The 16,441-nt window shown below is 42.6% G+C and overlaps 2 long non-coding RNA genes across 3 annotated transcripts; both read left to right on the forward strand.

Moving 5' to 3' along the window:
* Positions 1–562: 562 nt before the first annotated feature.
* Positions 563–3,639, forward strand: LOC116285225 (uncharacterized). Its single transcript, XR_004194868.2, has 3 exons — positions 563–685; positions 1,290–1,431; positions 3,445–3,639. It is a non-coding gene; the product is annotated as an uncharacterized lncRNA (long non-coding RNA).
* Positions 3,640–9,707: 6,068 nt separating this feature from the next.
* Positions 9,708–12,829, forward strand: LOC140688726 (uncharacterized). 2 transcript variants are annotated; one of them, XR_012063479.1, is made up of 5 exons: positions 9,708–9,763; positions 10,698–10,860; positions 11,665–11,681; positions 12,084–12,190; positions 12,518–12,829. It is a non-coding gene; the product is annotated as an uncharacterized lncRNA (long non-coding RNA). The 2 variants fall into 2 exon arrangements; XR_012063480.1 differs by lacking the exon at positions 11,665–11,681.
* The last annotated feature ends 3,612 nt before the right edge of the window (positions 12,830–16,441 follow it).

Below are 16,441 nucleotides of genomic sequence, written 5' to 3' on the forward strand. Positions count from 1 at the left end.
TTTCCTTTCCTTTGTTTTTCTTTATTTTAAAGTTTTAAGCCGAGAACAATCTTGCAGAAGGAATCTACTGGTGAGGACCTGAGTTGATATGTGTGAGCCTTTTGCTAATCAGGTAAAACTTACCCCACATCCAATCTGATGCATTTAGGAAAAGTCATACCTGAGGCTGTGCTGTATATTAATGATGCATAAAGCTTGAGCAGGACACATATGTGACTGTAATCATCCATTTTACCCTCCCAAACTGTCCTTGTCAAGTTTTCCTTTCACTTTTTTTCCTACAAAGTCTATTTTAATTTGCAGGGTTTTTTTTTTTCCCCGGACCGTCCTGATTTTCCCACGTAATTTTGATCCTGTCACCATCATCATAAAGACAAAGGACTCCCACAAGCACCTGGGATGCCTCCTCTCCAGTTACATCCTCTCTAAGCCCGCGTCTGAGACTCTAGGGGCTTCATCTTGCTTTCCTATAAGAAAAAAAAAAAAAAAAGACTTCCCCTGACTCCAGCCTCTTCTACCGAACTGACCCTGGAGCTCCCTATTTCTCGTGAACTGCTCTGGATGTTGGTAATCTGAATTACAGGAACTTCGAGCTGAGCAGTCAGCCCAGTCATGGATTGGATGGGGGAGATGGAGACTGGAGAAGAGAAAAGCCAGGAGGAGCAGATAATGGCACCGGAAGCGGGTAAACATGATCACAGGACCACAGATACCCAGTCCAGTCCCTTCCATGATGTCTGTGCCACAAAGCCCAACGGGAGAGAGAGGAAAGCCCAGCATTCTTTGCTCTTTCTGATTTATTTCTCTGCAGATCCCTTAGCATTATGAAAGTGGAAGGGTGTCCAGGTCTAAAAGAAAACCCCCAAACCCCCATTCTGATCGTGTTGCCTGACTTTCCTTTACAAAGGAAACAAAGCCTTTCATCACATAATGAAACCAAAGGCTTATGATGCAAATTTGGTAGCACTTGATGGTAGAGTATGAATCTGTTTCAAAATGCAAGTGGTGATTCGGATCTGACCACATTTTGATCTCAAGGGCCTGCAGCTGGGGACAGAAAGGGCTGCAAAATTTTTAAAACCGGGCCTTTGTCCTTGGAAATCCCAATTAACAGAAAGAGTGTTGCCCTCCCCCAACCCAACTCTCTCAGTTCCAGGACCTGGATCTGCTTTACACCCACTGAGAGGCTGTGAACAAAATGTGGGTCAGCAATCCTTGCTATGTATGAAAACCAATTTGGCCCCCTCGGCTCTTCCTTCGTTCTCAGTAAATTCTTCTGGTTGCTTCAGATGCCATTTGTCTGCGCAAGCTTCGGGGAACAGGAAAGAACTTGTCTCTGGCACCTGAATTTTTCAACTAGCTTTGGGGGCAGAGGAGAGAGAGGATCCTACGGAGCAGAGCGTCTTAGACGTGGCCTACACAGGATCAAGGGTAAGGTTTGGGAATCTGCGCTTTTAACGGGCACTCTCTCTTATATACGCTCAATTTAAGAAGCCCTGGTGTAGAAGGAAGACATGCTAGGGGCAGAGTGGATATCAGACATCAGGGAAGGATGTAGGAGTAGGGGGACTGGAGGCTGACAACTCCTTTCCTCTGAGAAACCAGAACTGTTCTCTGCAAGGCTACGGATGACACCAGAACCATGACACTAGGTGATAACTGGCGACTCTTTCTATTCTCCAGGTTCCCTGAAACTCATTACTCCAAGCACACACAACCTCGCCCCAACCACCCACAGACTCAGGTTCCAGCCACTGGACACAAGTCTGCCCTGGGACCTTATGTTTCTTCACAGGCCAGACAGAGTTGAGCTAGCACATCTCTTCAAAACGCTAGCTTTCTTAACTGCTCCTCGCTGTCTCTGCTCCCCTACTTCATTACAGAAGCTGTTGCGAAGGGGATGTTAACTACACTGGATATAGTGGAGGGTACAACAGAAATCTCAAGAGTAAGAGGTTCTGTCCGGCCCTTTATAGACCTCTAGGTCATGACCACCCTTACCATTGAACATCCCACCTCCCAGCCCCAAAACACACCCACATCATATCAATCCATGTAAAATAGACCCTCATCCCATGTTAAATATAAATTCTTTGACGTAAAAAAAAAAAAGGAAAATTGTTTTTAAAATGTTCGAGTTTTAAGACATAGTCTTCATTTTGTCCTTGTAATTCGAACTTCATTGCATTTCTGGATAGCTGCTGAAGAATTGGATTGCAGTTTACAAGTTGGCTACGCTTACCTTTTGGAGGCATTTAATGAAACGTTTGTTCATTTCGATTTTCCATCTTCATATTTTGGAATCAAGGCTTTTTTTCCCCACATGGCTAATTTGTTTCGGGTCTTTAAAAGCTTTCAGGGCTCCCAGTTTGGCAGAGGGATCTTTGGTAGTGGAGGTGTTCAGATAGTGGAGGGGTCGGGTGATGAGAACCAGAGGTCAGAAGTGAGCCCCCCTTTCCTCTTCCCACCTGCCAATTTTTCTCCAGTGCTTCCTCTTGGCAGGACCTAACCAGAAACCAGCTGACCAGGGAGTCTGGGAAACGTGGCATATAGATTCCCAGCCCCAGTGTCTTGGGGGAACTGGCTCCATTCAGTGGAAGCCTCCCAATGTGCAGGCTGTAGAGGCCACGGACCAAGAAGGCTCAGACTGAATAATGATGATCAAACCACAGAGGTTACTGAATCTATTGAAAGCATGCAGCCAGAACCAAGAGGAAAGAATTGGGGTTAACCCACTTGGGATAGGGTGCAAAAGGATCACAGTATCTCAGTCGTGTGTTTCACTCCAATACTGTGGCTACGAGGACCAGCATTGAGGTTAAGGTATCAGCAGGTGAAAGATGCTTGGAACTAACGTATCCTTGCTCTACTGGGGGACACAGGACAAGCAGGCCTGGTGGCAGGTTTATTCATGCAGCTCCTCAGTGTTCTTCTGGATGGCATTCCTTTTGTCAGCATTTCTAGGGCAGAGCCTACAGGGGCCAGAATGGTGTCACCAGTGGGGAGACAATGTGGGGTGGCCTGGCTGTCAGCCCCGAGGAAGCAGGCTCTATACTTGGTGACCTGTGGCTTGATCTTTCTATTCATTTCTATCTGTAAGTAACACTCTTGTTTGTCCTCTTCTTTTTGTAATGTGCTCCATTTTTTTCTGTTTTTGCATGTCTTACAGATTACAAACTCGTTCTGATTTTTAGCACATCTGAATTCTGCCTGGATCTCACAAACTGCTTGCTTGCTTACCATCTATAGTCAATACGTCTGATGAATTTCACCCATCCTGTTTGCTTTCTTGGTCCTCTGGAGCAGAATTGAATATTCTCGCATAATAGAGCCAACACACGTTTTATCTAGTATTACAGAGAAGAGTAGAGAAGCGTGGGGTTGAGACTGAGATGCAGGGTGCATAATCAGCACTAATTCAGTTTCATGTATTTTTTCCTACAGAGAAACACTTTCCCAGCTCTGTTCACGGTGTGATCCCTCCATTCCCTACTGATCTGAAATGCTGTGACTGTTAATGTGCCAACATTTCGTAGATATGTGGGCCTGTTTCCGGGCTCCCTACCCATTGGTCATCATATGCATCCCAGTGCCTGTACCACTGCTTCATCTACTGCAGCTTCAAATAAGTCCTGATATAGGTACGTTAAGTGAAGACTCAAATTTTCCTTGGAAAAGTGGCCTGGCTATTCTGGGCTCTTTACGCTTCCATATCTATTAGAATCTGTTTATGGGTTCCTCCCCAAAATGATCTTTTGGATTTTGATCAAAATTTCCCTGTAGGTGAATTTGGAGAGAACGGAATCTTTAATTCAGTGAAGTTGGAATAGTTCTCCATTGTTTGGGTCTTCTTTAAATTTATGATTTTCCCTGTAGTGGCTTTAATTCAGTTTTTGTTAGATTTATTCCCACGTAGCTGAAGTCCTCTAATACTGTTGTAAATAATATCTTGTATTCAATTATTTTTGTTACTAGTGTATGAAGTGACAGTTCATTGTTTTATATTAATCTTCTATTGAGTTACTTGTTAAATTCTCCTATTATTTCTCAGTATTTGTAGAACTCTTTTGGGTTTCCTATGTAAATGATCATATCAATTACAAATAGTGATTTTTTTTTCCAATCCTTCTCCCTCTGAATTATTTTTTTTAAGTGAATGTACTGGCAAGAACATCTACTACAGGAATGACAAATGTGTTGATCTTACCTTTGCCTCACTGCAGATTTTAAAGGGTAATGTTCTAATGTTGCCCTACTTAGGACTACATTTGCTTAATTTTTTAAATGTACTTTTTAAATCATGCTAAAGAAATTACCTCCTATTCCTAATTTATTAAAAGATTTCTTTCTTTACTAGTGAATTTATGATGATTTTAAAAATATCTATAACTATTGAAATGATATATGATTTTTCCTCTTTTATATGGTCGTGTAGTGAATTACATTTATAGACTCTCTAACATTAAACCAACTTTGCATTAAATCCACCTTTGTCATGGTTTATTATCTTTTTTATATACTGTAGAATTTAATTTGCTAATGCAATCTTCTATTTACGACTCTTGTTTCTATATTCATAGATGAAATGGGTCTGTATTTCTTCATCATTTTGTTATTGTCTGATTTGGGTACTGGGGTTATGAAGTGCTTATAAAGTGAGCTGGTGAGCATTTCCTTTTTTTATATTCTCAGGAAGAATTTTTGTAAGGTTGGAATGATCACTTCTTTAAAGATTTGTTAGAAGTTTCCTGTGAAATCATTTGGTCTTTTTATTTAGTATAGAATTATTTTAAAACCCTATTTCCATTTCTGTAACTGTTTTAAGAGTTCTCAGGTTTAAAACATTTCCTCTTGAGTAAATTTTGCTGTTTTCCTAGGGAATTATGTGTTTATGAACGTTTTCAAATTGTTGTGGATAAAATTCCTTTTATCTTGTTAATCTGTACTTTAACTGGAATATGTCTTCTTTTTCATTATAGCATTACTCGTTTGTGAATAATTTGTGCCTGAATTTGTTACAAATATTTAAGTTATAAAAGTTTTCAAATTGCACATATATATATATTTATATACTTCAAGTGGGTTGGAGATCATTCTTATGCTGGGAAAACATCCTTCTCTTGGACTTGAGCAGGTGGGGCTGTTCCTTAGAAGGGAGTGAGCTTGAGCTGATAAATCAGGGCAGGCACTCGAGATAATCTGTTGGCATCTTTCATAGGCCCTTTGGGATAGCATAAAAGGCAAAAATGTAATAATGTTCAGAAAGGAGGTGCAAAACACAATGCCTCATTCCTGCCTCCTCTGACATTGGCCCAAGGCTGCCATCCCAGTTTTGCTTCCTAAGGCACAGGCTTCTGGATAAGAGAGATAGATGTGACGTTTCAGCAGGACTTGCATATTATATGCACAGCTTTTCTGTGCATTGCTATAGTGATGAAGAGCTAGTGACAGGACATGTGGGTGGAAAAAAGCATGTCACAGTGCGATGCTCCTTTGCTGTGGGGAGGGAGGAAAGGGCAGTGTGTGAAGGGATCATATGTATGACTTACATAATCACTGGTCATCTCGGGGCAGCGGCGTTAGGGCCAGATGTCACTTTCGCTTCTGTATGGAGCACAGACTTTTTATTTATTCATTTTACAATAACTGCATTACTTTTACAAACAGAAATAACCAGAAAAGCTATTTTCATTTGAAAAGGGAAAAAGTGTGGTGATTATTCATGATTGTAGTTCTTTTCTTTAGATTTGTTAGGACCTGGGTTGTTTGAGGGAGCAGCCAGCTAATAGCTACAAACATCTTGGCTAAAGAGTGAATCAATTCTGTCAGTGATGAGGGCAACTTGGGTAAAGATTTTCGAAACCCTGGGAAGTAGAAATCCATTGTTTGTGAATGTGAGTGTGTCTGTACTTCTGGTATTGTCTCTGTTTATTTCCCTTGTGTCTTTACTAGCTTTCCCATAAATTTTCTTGCCAGTGCAGGCCTATTTCAGCATCACTCAGGAGTGCTACCAGACAACATTTATATTTCCATTAAAGCCAGAGTACCAAAGAGGGTCCACGCTATCCAGGAGGGGCGGTGTGATGGTTTCAAGGAAATTCCAAGATGAAGGATTTATTTGGAGCAACAAAAGTGGAGCTCTTTGGCAAACTGTCCTTCCTCACTGGGAAATTCTCTCTTTGGTGCTACTTAAAGGTAGGAGCAGAGAAACAATTTCCTTCACCAGATGGTCCAAGAATCCCCTCAAAGGGCTGAATCATCTTGCACCCAGCACTGCATCCATTTCTTGGGCCAACAAGCTATAAAATCCAGGAACCTATCAGTCTTTGTCCTGGAAACCCAATGGACAGCTTTAATGATATACATTTGATGGAAAACAAAGTAAGAGAGGGTCGCTATTTTTAACTTGGGACAGGAAAATGCAACTGGAAAGGAAACATCTGTCCCAAACTATTGACTGTTGCACTTTATGTGGAGATCTTTTCTGTCTTGAAATCAACACATAAAGTAAGGCGGTTGGTCCAGGCCTGGTTCTAGGAGCATTTCTCCCTTCTCCTTTCTCCCACTGCACATCTTCTGAGTTAAGCCTGCGCTTGGAAGAGACCACCTCGGAGGCAGAGGGTGGGAGAATGGGTCAACACCAGCCCAATTCCTATAAATTTTTGGACCCTTCTTAATTTAACATCTTTATCCAAGAGGTCTCGCATCAGGAGAATAAAACCTGTAAGTGTCAGAACCTTCTCCTTGGCAGTTCTGGCTTCTGGTCCCTGAGCAGAGAAGTCATTCTTTCTTCCAGAGACAGCAAGAAGGCTCCCTTTCCTTCAAGACATGGCAGCCTCCTGTGCGTCTGGCTGGGGCAGAAAAAGGGACAAGCGTGCCTGCAAAGTTGCAGGGACATCTTCTGGTCTCCAGAGATGCATTTTCCATCATTTCTGAATTTACTCACAGAGCTTCAGGCTGGATTACGTGATAGAGGCGGAGATGCATCACATGGTGCTCTGGCCCCACACTGCACAGACCCAGCGGCGCTGTTCACACAGACCTTGGGGGACGTAAATGGCTCCTCCTGGAGTGGCCAGCAATGGAGAGGAGGAGGAGGAGCAAGACCAAGCGTGTGGTTGGTTGAGGGGCTCCCAGGCTCTGTCTTGGAAGACTAACCAGAGTAGTTCTGTGTTCTTTCTTTTCTCTCTCTCTCTTCCTTCCTGTTTTCAGCCAAAGACGAGGCCAGGAGAGAAACAATTGTTTTCCAGATTCAGTAGGCAGTTGCCAGGAGCAATGACACACGAAGAAGGAGAATAAAAGAGCTCCCAGGTCCCCTCCTTCCCGCTCGTGCTGCAGTCCCGGCAGAGCAGTGTCGGAGCCGCAGGACTTGGAGGGTGTGAAACAGGATTGCCAAATTGCAAGAGTCTAAAAAGATCCATATGTCTGGGCTGCACCAAGCTTCTGAGCTCAGGGAGGGGCCGATAACATCATGTGCTGGGTGGGAGTACAGCTCTCTCCCCTCTGGGGACGATTGCACGTCAGCCTGGCTAGAGGCTGTAGGACTCGTGACGACCCAGGTTGGGAACTCGGGGTGCAAATGTTTGGGGTGTGGAGAAAAGGAGAAGGGCAGAGAGTAAATAGGAAAGATGAGGTTTCTAAGCTAGAGTCTGAAACGTTTAGTAGGGAAGGAGTTGGGAAACCCCAGAACATCGAGTTTTCTTTGAGTTTTGGGGGAGCCACTGTGCAGATGGCTGTCAGGCCACTTGCCTACTTCGTGGGGAGTCTGGATGCCTATTCCCATAACTCACTCTGCAGAGCCAGGGAAGAGTCAGCCTCTTCCCCCTCACGTCTTTAACCCAAACTGTAGCTTCATTTGGGTGCAGGGTAGCAGATGGTACACAGCTGTGGGATACATGTGGTCTCGCAGGGATCAGAGAAAGGCACAAAGGCCAGTTGGAATCCCAGTGGCTACCCTGGAGGCTTGTCTCCGAAGATCTGGGGCGGTGCCCCTGACAGTCTACCCAGATCCCATCTTGGACAGACTTTATATTTTTTCTCAGTTCTCCACGCCTCTTCTCCACTCCGGCTTCAACTGGATTAGACAAAGATGATTTTCTGAGTGGCCAGGCAGCTGCTTCCCAGATGTGTGTTTTCTCCAGAGATGGCCAAATCCAAACTGGGGAGCTTTGAGACAATTGGTTGGGGACAGTAGGGACGGGGCCCGGGAGGTTCCTCTGAGGATGTTTTGATCTAGGGGCACGAGCATAGCAACCATCTGAAGACCCCAGAGCAAAGCCAGAGGATTGAACTGGAGAAAGAGTGGGAAAGTCCTGGACTGTTTTTGACTCTTCTCTCCAAAAATCTGTGTCCAAACATGTGACTTTACTGCACTTGCCAGATAACCTGACTCGTGTGTGTGTGTGTGTGTGTGTGTGTGTGTGTGTATTTGCTTGACAAGTAGAACATAATCTTCTCTGGGGAAGTCTTGAGTCTGCCATTTCTCAGTATCTCCATTGCTCCTGCATGGCTCACCTGGAACATCAGTGGCTTCTAATCCGGTCTCCTTATGACCATTCTTGAATTTCTTCTTTTCTTTCTTCATACGGCAGCCAGAGGCAGAGATCATGTATTTAGAATTAAAACTGGGCCATTTCATTCTCTTGCTGAAAACCCTTCTATGACTTCCCTTTGCTCTAAATAAAATCCAAACTCCTCACCGTGACCGAGGGAGCTGGCCGGGCTGGACACCAACTCACCTCTCAGCGTCCTCCCTAAGCCTCACCTCTCTGCCCGATCTCTCCACCATTCTGGCAATGTTGGGTTCCTCAAACTTTGCCACGTCTTTTCCCACCTCAAGTCTTGTCCCAAGCTGTCCCTTCGCCTGACTCCTCCTCTTCCCTGCCCATGTTCTGTAAACTGGCTCCTCATCTTCTGGTCTTCCCTCACCAGCCGGTAGAAAATACGTTCCTCCCCACCCCCGGTCCCTTCTGTTCTCTTTCACCCCCTGTGCCCCCTGCCCTTTAAAAATTCATCCATGGCACGTGTCACATTTTACAGCCACACATTTATTTGTTTGTTACTTGTCATCCCCATTTGACTATAAGCAACATGTAGGCAGAAACCATGTGTATTTTGTCCTCTGGTCCAGTGCAGATGAACAAAAGGCCCCTCTGAATATTTCCCAAACAAATGAATGAACTGTGCCTTTATTTTCTTTTGAGTTTTCTCCATTCTATTGGTTCTTTTTTGCCCCCTACACATCAATAAGAGAAAATGTTTTAATGTTAGGGACTAACACAGGATTATTATATATGATTATAGTCGTTTCTTAAAAACAAGGTCATTTTTACAACCTCGAGGTAAGAAGAGCATCACCTCAAAAGAAAGCCCTTTCCACAAGAGCACAGCTGGTGAACTTTTCTTAATTTTCTTTATTCTACTGAGGACTTGTGGAAATGTTGTCACGGAGAGCTCATGTCCTCTGACTGGCATCTGGAAACCTCAGCCCAATCGTAGGGCCCCTAACGCCTATGACCCCGCCCAGCACTGCCTAGATGTTCAGGCCCTGAACAGCCTGGTGGACCTGAGCACAGAACTGCTCCTCTGTGGGGCCCCGTCCTGGCACCTGTAGAATGAGAGGGTTCAGTGAAGGAACACAGAGGTGGTCACCAAGGCACTTCCTGGTTCTAACTGGACCCACAGGCTGCCCTATAAGAGGTCGGCCCAGCCAGCTGAGGGGACAGAGAGGGTGGCCCGCGTCCGAGCCATTAACTGCTGGCGGGTGGGTGGGGGGAGTGTGGTGATCATTTCCTTGGGTGAGGGGCGGCCAAGGGAGAGAGGGGAAGCAGCCAGAGTGGGTGGCCAGTTCCTGTCTCTGACCCTGGGGGCAGTGCCTGCAGCTCCTGCCAGGCTCCCACACCTTGGCTAAGAATAGCTCTGCTCCTTCCTGCTGGCCCGCAGGCCTCCGGAGCCCAGAGGAAGGGGAGCCGGACCATGTAACCTCAGGCTGGGCTGTCCCTTCCGGCCATTCTCTCCCCCGCTCTGGGGATCAAAGGGCCGCCAGGGAGTGCTCGTTTCTGACACTACCACCTAATAATAGTGCTCTGGTGCGCGGGGCATGGGCGGGTGGTGTAGGCGGGTCACTGCCGCTGAAGGCTGGTGGGGTGCTGAAAACGAACAGTTCTGGGGGGTAGGGCGTAGCTCAGTGGTGGAGTGTCTGCTTAGCATGCACGAGGTCCTGGGTTCAATCCCCAGTACCTCCATCAAATAAATAAATAGAAAGATAAATACATAGATAGCTAGATAGATAAATAAATCAACAAACAAACTTAATTACCTCCCCCACCAGAAAAAAAGAAAACAAAACTAGCAATTCTGGGTGCCAAGAGTTGGGAGGATGTGTGCTTGGGGCAGACAGAAGGTTATCAGGGGTCTTCAAGGGAAGCTAAAGTTACAGCAGAGAATGTCAAACTATGGCCCCGAGGGAAAAGGAGCTCCTGGTTCCGAGTGAGGAGGACCAAGCTGAGCCCTGAGCACCCGCATGGATACCCAGATCTGCAGCTGGCTGAAGCAGCTGGTCTGAAGACCACACTTGCAGGAACAGCCAAGCAGTGATGGCTGAGCAGTCCAGAGAGCAGTTCCCTGCAGGAGGGAACTTCAGGACCATCGCTAGGCCCCCATGACTAGGCAGACCATATAATTAATCATCCAAACAGGGGTGTTTCTGACAGCAAAGAGGATGTCGTTAATAACTACGGCAGGAGAGCAAGCGTAATGAAAACTGTCCCTTGAAAGCCAGACATCTGGTTTCTCCAACCACCAAACACTGCCGGCTGGCTGTACGAGCTCCCCTCCCCCTAGACTTCTCAATCAGAAGAGGTGAGATGGACCACATTAAAAAAGAGCTTTAGAAATTGAGGGACCACAGAAACCTGGGGGGTTATGATTAAGCTTCCCTGCATTTTACAGGTCCGGTCCTTCATAAATCAAGTGGAAGTTAATTATGGCTGCAGAGGAGTTATGCCCCAAAGCTGGGAAAGAAAGGGGAACTTTCTCAGGAAGTCCATTGCTTGGCCGGGGTGGAGGGGGCGGCCTGGATGGAGAGATAAGCCCTACTGACAAGCCAGGAGCAGCAGCTTTGCACGTTGGTTTTTCTGCAGCTGAAATCTTGGGCTTGTGGCAAACCCCAGAGAAGACCCCTACATCTTCTTTTCTTGCCAAATAACATCAGCTCCCAGCTAGCTGTCCACAATCCATACCGCTCACTTGAACAAACAGGTCCATTGTTTCATTAATGAGCGTGTAAGGAGCAGATCAGCAGATCGCACGTTACCTGCAGCTTGGGTGTTAATTTCTGGAGATGTAAAAACAAACCAGGCAATAGTGCCACCTCTTAAGGACGTCTCCATCTCCCAGGGGAAAGAGAAGGGCTGAAGAATTTGCGGAGTGATGGAGCAATAAATACTGCTTTGGTGGAGAAACCTGTTCCAGAGCCTCTTTTTCTGAATCACTGAAGATTTTCACAACGTCCCTTTAAACAAGATAGCAAAACCCTTGCTGGTCTGAGGATGAAATTTACTGAGGGGCATTTTGGAGCATTTGTTAGGAGCATAGGTTTGGAGCCAGTCAAACCTGGATTTGGATTCTGGCTCTGTTAACTCACAAGTTGTGCACACTCTTCAGCATGTTTCCCAAGGCAGGTAAGCAGCAGTGCCTCCTTCATCGAGCAGTATGTCTAAAATGTTAACATGATCATGAATTTCTCGAGGACTTTGCTAAAAGGCACATTTGCATTCAAGAGGTCTGGACTGGGGCCCGAGATTCTGCGTTGTTAAAAAGCTCCCAGGGGATGTGATGCTGTCGTGTGAGGACCACCCTCTTAGTGGCAAGGGCACGGAATGTTAAAAGAGCAAACAAATGCTGAGTACAGTGCTGACAGGTGGTAAGTTAAGTGCTCAAGACATGTACCCTATTACTGCTCAAATGAAATATTAAAATGTTCATTTATCTTCATTTAGATATCTCCCCATATATTACTTATTATCATAATCTAAAAGAACGTTTCTGAAGTCAGGCAAACACTTCTTTGCTCTATCCCTTAGGTACCAGTCCTTTCACAGTCCATGATGATGGGAAAATCCCAGAAGAGAGGCATGGAAGATTTAGAATTTGTTTCTAGCACCAGCCCCAAATCCTGCTAATGTGAAAGGTGATGGGACCTTGTGTTGAACTGTCACCTCTCTCCTGCAGAATGTATCTAACTCTGGATCCTATGAAGGCATCACTCTCAGGCTCAATACTGACAGCAAAGAGAGAAACCAGCATGCAGATATCAAAAACATGATTCAAGTGTAGAAATTTATATAAACTTTGGTGGTTTTAAGATATGTTGCCCCCAAATTTGTTGTCACTCCTACCATTGAGAGGTAGGCTCTAAGTCCCCTTCCTCTAAAGCTGGGCTAGCTTGTGACTCCTTCCACCAGTAGAGTCTGATGGTGTGTGACGTCTGAGACTGCATCTTCCTTCTGTTTCTCAGGGATGCTCACTCTCCTGACATGATCCGTTTCTTGGAACACAGCTGCCACATGCCACAAGGAGAGGCCCCGTCTAGGCTCCCTGGTTGACAGACTCAGTGGAGCCCTGCCTTTCAGTCATCCTGGATCAGGCACCAGATCTATAAATAAAGGAGCCGCCAGCCACTCCAGTCCTCCCAGCTGAGGCGCCAGACCTGGTAAAGCACAGAGAAGACCTTCAGGCTGTGCCCTGACCCACAGAATTCACAAATAGGGTAACATACTTATTGTTTTATGCCAACACATTCCAGGGAAATAAATAATTTAAAAGTAAACACTGTTTTTATGTAGAATAGGAAAAAATAGATATGATATTTAAAAAAATGAAAGTTTAACTTGAACCTGTATTTACAGATATTGAATATTATTTGCTATAAAGTTAATAATTCATTGGGTTTTAAAAAGTAAACATCAAATATTTAACACATTTAAATTCCATGATTAAGTTTTATATTATTAGAGGAGGAGTAAATGCTGAGAAAAGAAAAATTAAGCTTTGGAATCAGACCTGGATTTGAATTCCAAATTTAAAACTTGCCAGTTGTGTGAAAGACAAGTAGATTTACTTTTCTGTCTCATGTGAATAACATAGTAAATATTTATATCATTTAGTAATATATTAAATGGGACAATAATAAAATGGGAGGCTAAGGAATCTATGTTGGGGTGGACAGGAAACTTTCTGATGAAACCACCCTCTAAATTAATCCTTAAAACGAGTAGGAATAAATAAGTTGGATAGTCTCAGACTTTAGAATTTCAAAAATTTCCAAAACATTTCGGGGCCAGATTTAGAGGGTAAAAAAGACTTCAAAAGAGCAATTTTCTAAAATGTATATGGAAATTTGAAGAGCCAGTAACAGCCGAGACAATCTTGAAGAGAAACAAAGCTGGAGCGCTTCTATTAGCCTAGAATTATAAAGAGATAGTAAATAAGATAGTGTGGTTTTGGAACAAGGATAGACAAACTGATGAACGGAACAGATAGAGAATTCAGAAACCCACCCACAGGCATTGGCATTGGGTTGTCACCCTTAAACAAAGGCATTGGGTTGTCACCCTTAAACAAAGGTGACAACTCAGCGGTTATGAAGAATGCAGAAGCAGAATAAAGAGATGTGAGGAAACAAGGCAGGCAGAGCATCACACAACCAAGGGCCGAAAGGACTTCAGATAGGAGGAAGGGATCAGCGGCGTCGACTGCCGCAGATGTCCCTTAAACGGAACAGTTATTCTGAATCTGATTTTCCCGCTGTAGTTGAGGCCAAAGCGTGAGCTCTTCCACCGAAGTGGACAGGAACCAGATTGCATTGGTTTGCGGAGGGAGTGGAAGTGATGGGTCGAAAAAAGGAAGGACAGCCCACTCTTCTAAGAACTCTGGGTAAGAGGGGAACAAGGCATTCACAGCAGGTTTCTGTGACAGGAATTCTTGTTTTAAATTTACGAGGGATGAAAGAGGCTTGAGTATATTCATAAGCTAAGGAGATGGTGAAAGTTGAGAGGGAAAAGTAGAACATATATGTTGTTGAAGATACAGTCTGTTGATAGAGGAAATTTAGTGTATTTCCGGGGAGTAAAGAAGATTGAGTCAAGAATAAAACATGGATGAACTATATTTTATGAGTCTTTAAACATCTCCAGAAACGACTATATTAACATTTCAGTTTAAAATTGCCCAATTCTTGGACAACCTCAGTTATATCTCAAAGGTCTTTTAGCTGCTTAAGAATATTTTTTGAAGTAATTTAGGCATTAAAAAAGGCTATAGGAAGTAATGGAAAGAACTTTTGAGCCCTCACCTTAAGAAATAGAACATTATTAATACAGTTGAAGACCCCCACCTTGTACCATTTGTGTGTGTATATGTGTGAATGTAACTGAATTTTAATACATTGCTAGCTTTTGTTTGCTAGTATTTTGCCTTGAATTTGCACATCTATTATTAATAGGTTAATACGTTGTCATTCTTTCTCTTACTGTTCTGGTATACTTTTGCTTTAAAATTGTATTAAAAATGTACAATAAATTGGTTAGTATTTCCTTCTTTTTTTAACATTTTTTATTGAGTATTTCCTTCTTTACTATATGAAAGTATTTGTATAAAACTAGGATCATTTGCTTCTTGATTGTTCTGTAGACCTCACCACTAAAATTTCTGAGTCTTGTGTATGTGTGAGGGTTATTTTTAAACCATTTATTTAATTTACTTAATAGTTACAGTAATATGCAGATCTTCTGTTTCTTCTTGAGTCAATTTTGGTATGTAATATTTTCCCTTTCATCTGTTTTTAAACTTAAAGGGATATAATTGTTCATACCATTCACTTAATATTTTAAATTATTTCATATCTATAGTTACAAATAATTTTTTAAACCTAATGTTAATTATTTTCCTTTTTAAAAATCAATCTAGTCAAAGATACAATTTTTATAAACAAGATTACACTGTATAGCACAGGGAAATATACACAAAATGTTATGATAAATCACAGAGAAAAAAATGTGACAATGAGTGTGTATGTGTCCATGAATGACTGAAAAATTGTGCTGAACACTGGAATTTGACACAACATTGTAAAATGATTATAAATCAATAAAAAATGTTAAAAAAAAAACCTGAATTGAAATTGCTAGGTCTTAGGGAGATGTACACTTGACTCTACGAGAAATTGCTAAACTCTCTTCTAAAGTGGTGGTGCCAGTTCCCATTCCCACCAGCCATATATGAAAGCTCCAGTGGCGCTCCCTGCTCCCCAGCAAACATGGTACTGCCAGTCTTTTGAATTTTAGTCATTCTGATGGGTGTGAAGTGGTATCTCGTTATGTTTTGATTTTCATTTTCCAAATGACTTATGAAATTGAGTGTCTTTTCACGTGCTCACTGGCTACTTGTTTTTCTTTAACGTGTCTGTTTACATTTTGCCCATTTTCATTATTTATCTGCAAGAGTTAAAAAAAAAGCAAAAAAATACCATATGATATCACTTGTATGTGGAATCTTAAAAAAAAAATACAAACGAATTTATTTACAAAACAGGAACAGACTAAAGACATAGAAAACAAACTTATGGTTACCAGGGTGGGAAGGGGGTGGGAATGGATAAATTGGGAGTTCTAGATTTGCAGATACTAACTAATATACATAAAATAGATAAACAATAAGGTTCTACTGTATAGCACCGGGAACTATATTCAGTTTCTTGTAGTAACCCATGATGAAAAATATGAAAACCAATATACATATGTTCCTATGTGACTTAAGTATTGTGCTGTGCACCATAAATTGACACAGCGTTGTAAACTGACTATACTTCAATAAAAAAAAGACAAGAGTTTAAAAAAAAAAAGATACAATTTTTAAGATTTTCAAAAATATAAGCTTTTGGCTTTGCTCTTTGTGTGCATTGTTGTTTTTGTGATTTCTTAAGACACTTAGCTCATTAATTTCCATCTTTTCTTATTTTCAAAATAAACATTAAAGTCTGTAAAACCCCCACTAATATCAATTTTGCTGTTTACATATATTTTATATGTGCTATTTTATTATCTTCTGAATTTATGCATGTTCCAATTTCTACCTTGGTTTGTCTGTTGATCCACGGATTTTTTTTTTTAGAAGTGTATTTTAGAATTTTCAAACATACTGGTTTTGTTATGTTATTTTAAAAATACACTTAATTCCATTTGGTCAGAGGACATAGTCAATGATATGTCAGATTAATTTTCACTGAAAATTCTGAGAGCTTTGTGCTGACCCCTGGGACAGGGAAGGGTGGGATGACTGGAGATAAAGAAACCAGCTAGGAACAGCCACACAGCCCAAGGATCGGCTTATGACTTACATGCTCATTTTTTTTCTTTTTTAAGAAGAGTTTATAAAGATATCA

Source organism: Vicugna pacos, chromosome 23 (assembly GCF_048564905.1).
Source record: "Vicugna pacos chromosome 23, VicPac4, whole genome shotgun sequence".
NCBI classification, from domain to species: Eukaryota; Metazoa; Chordata; class Mammalia; order Artiodactyla; family Camelidae; genus Vicugna; species Vicugna pacos.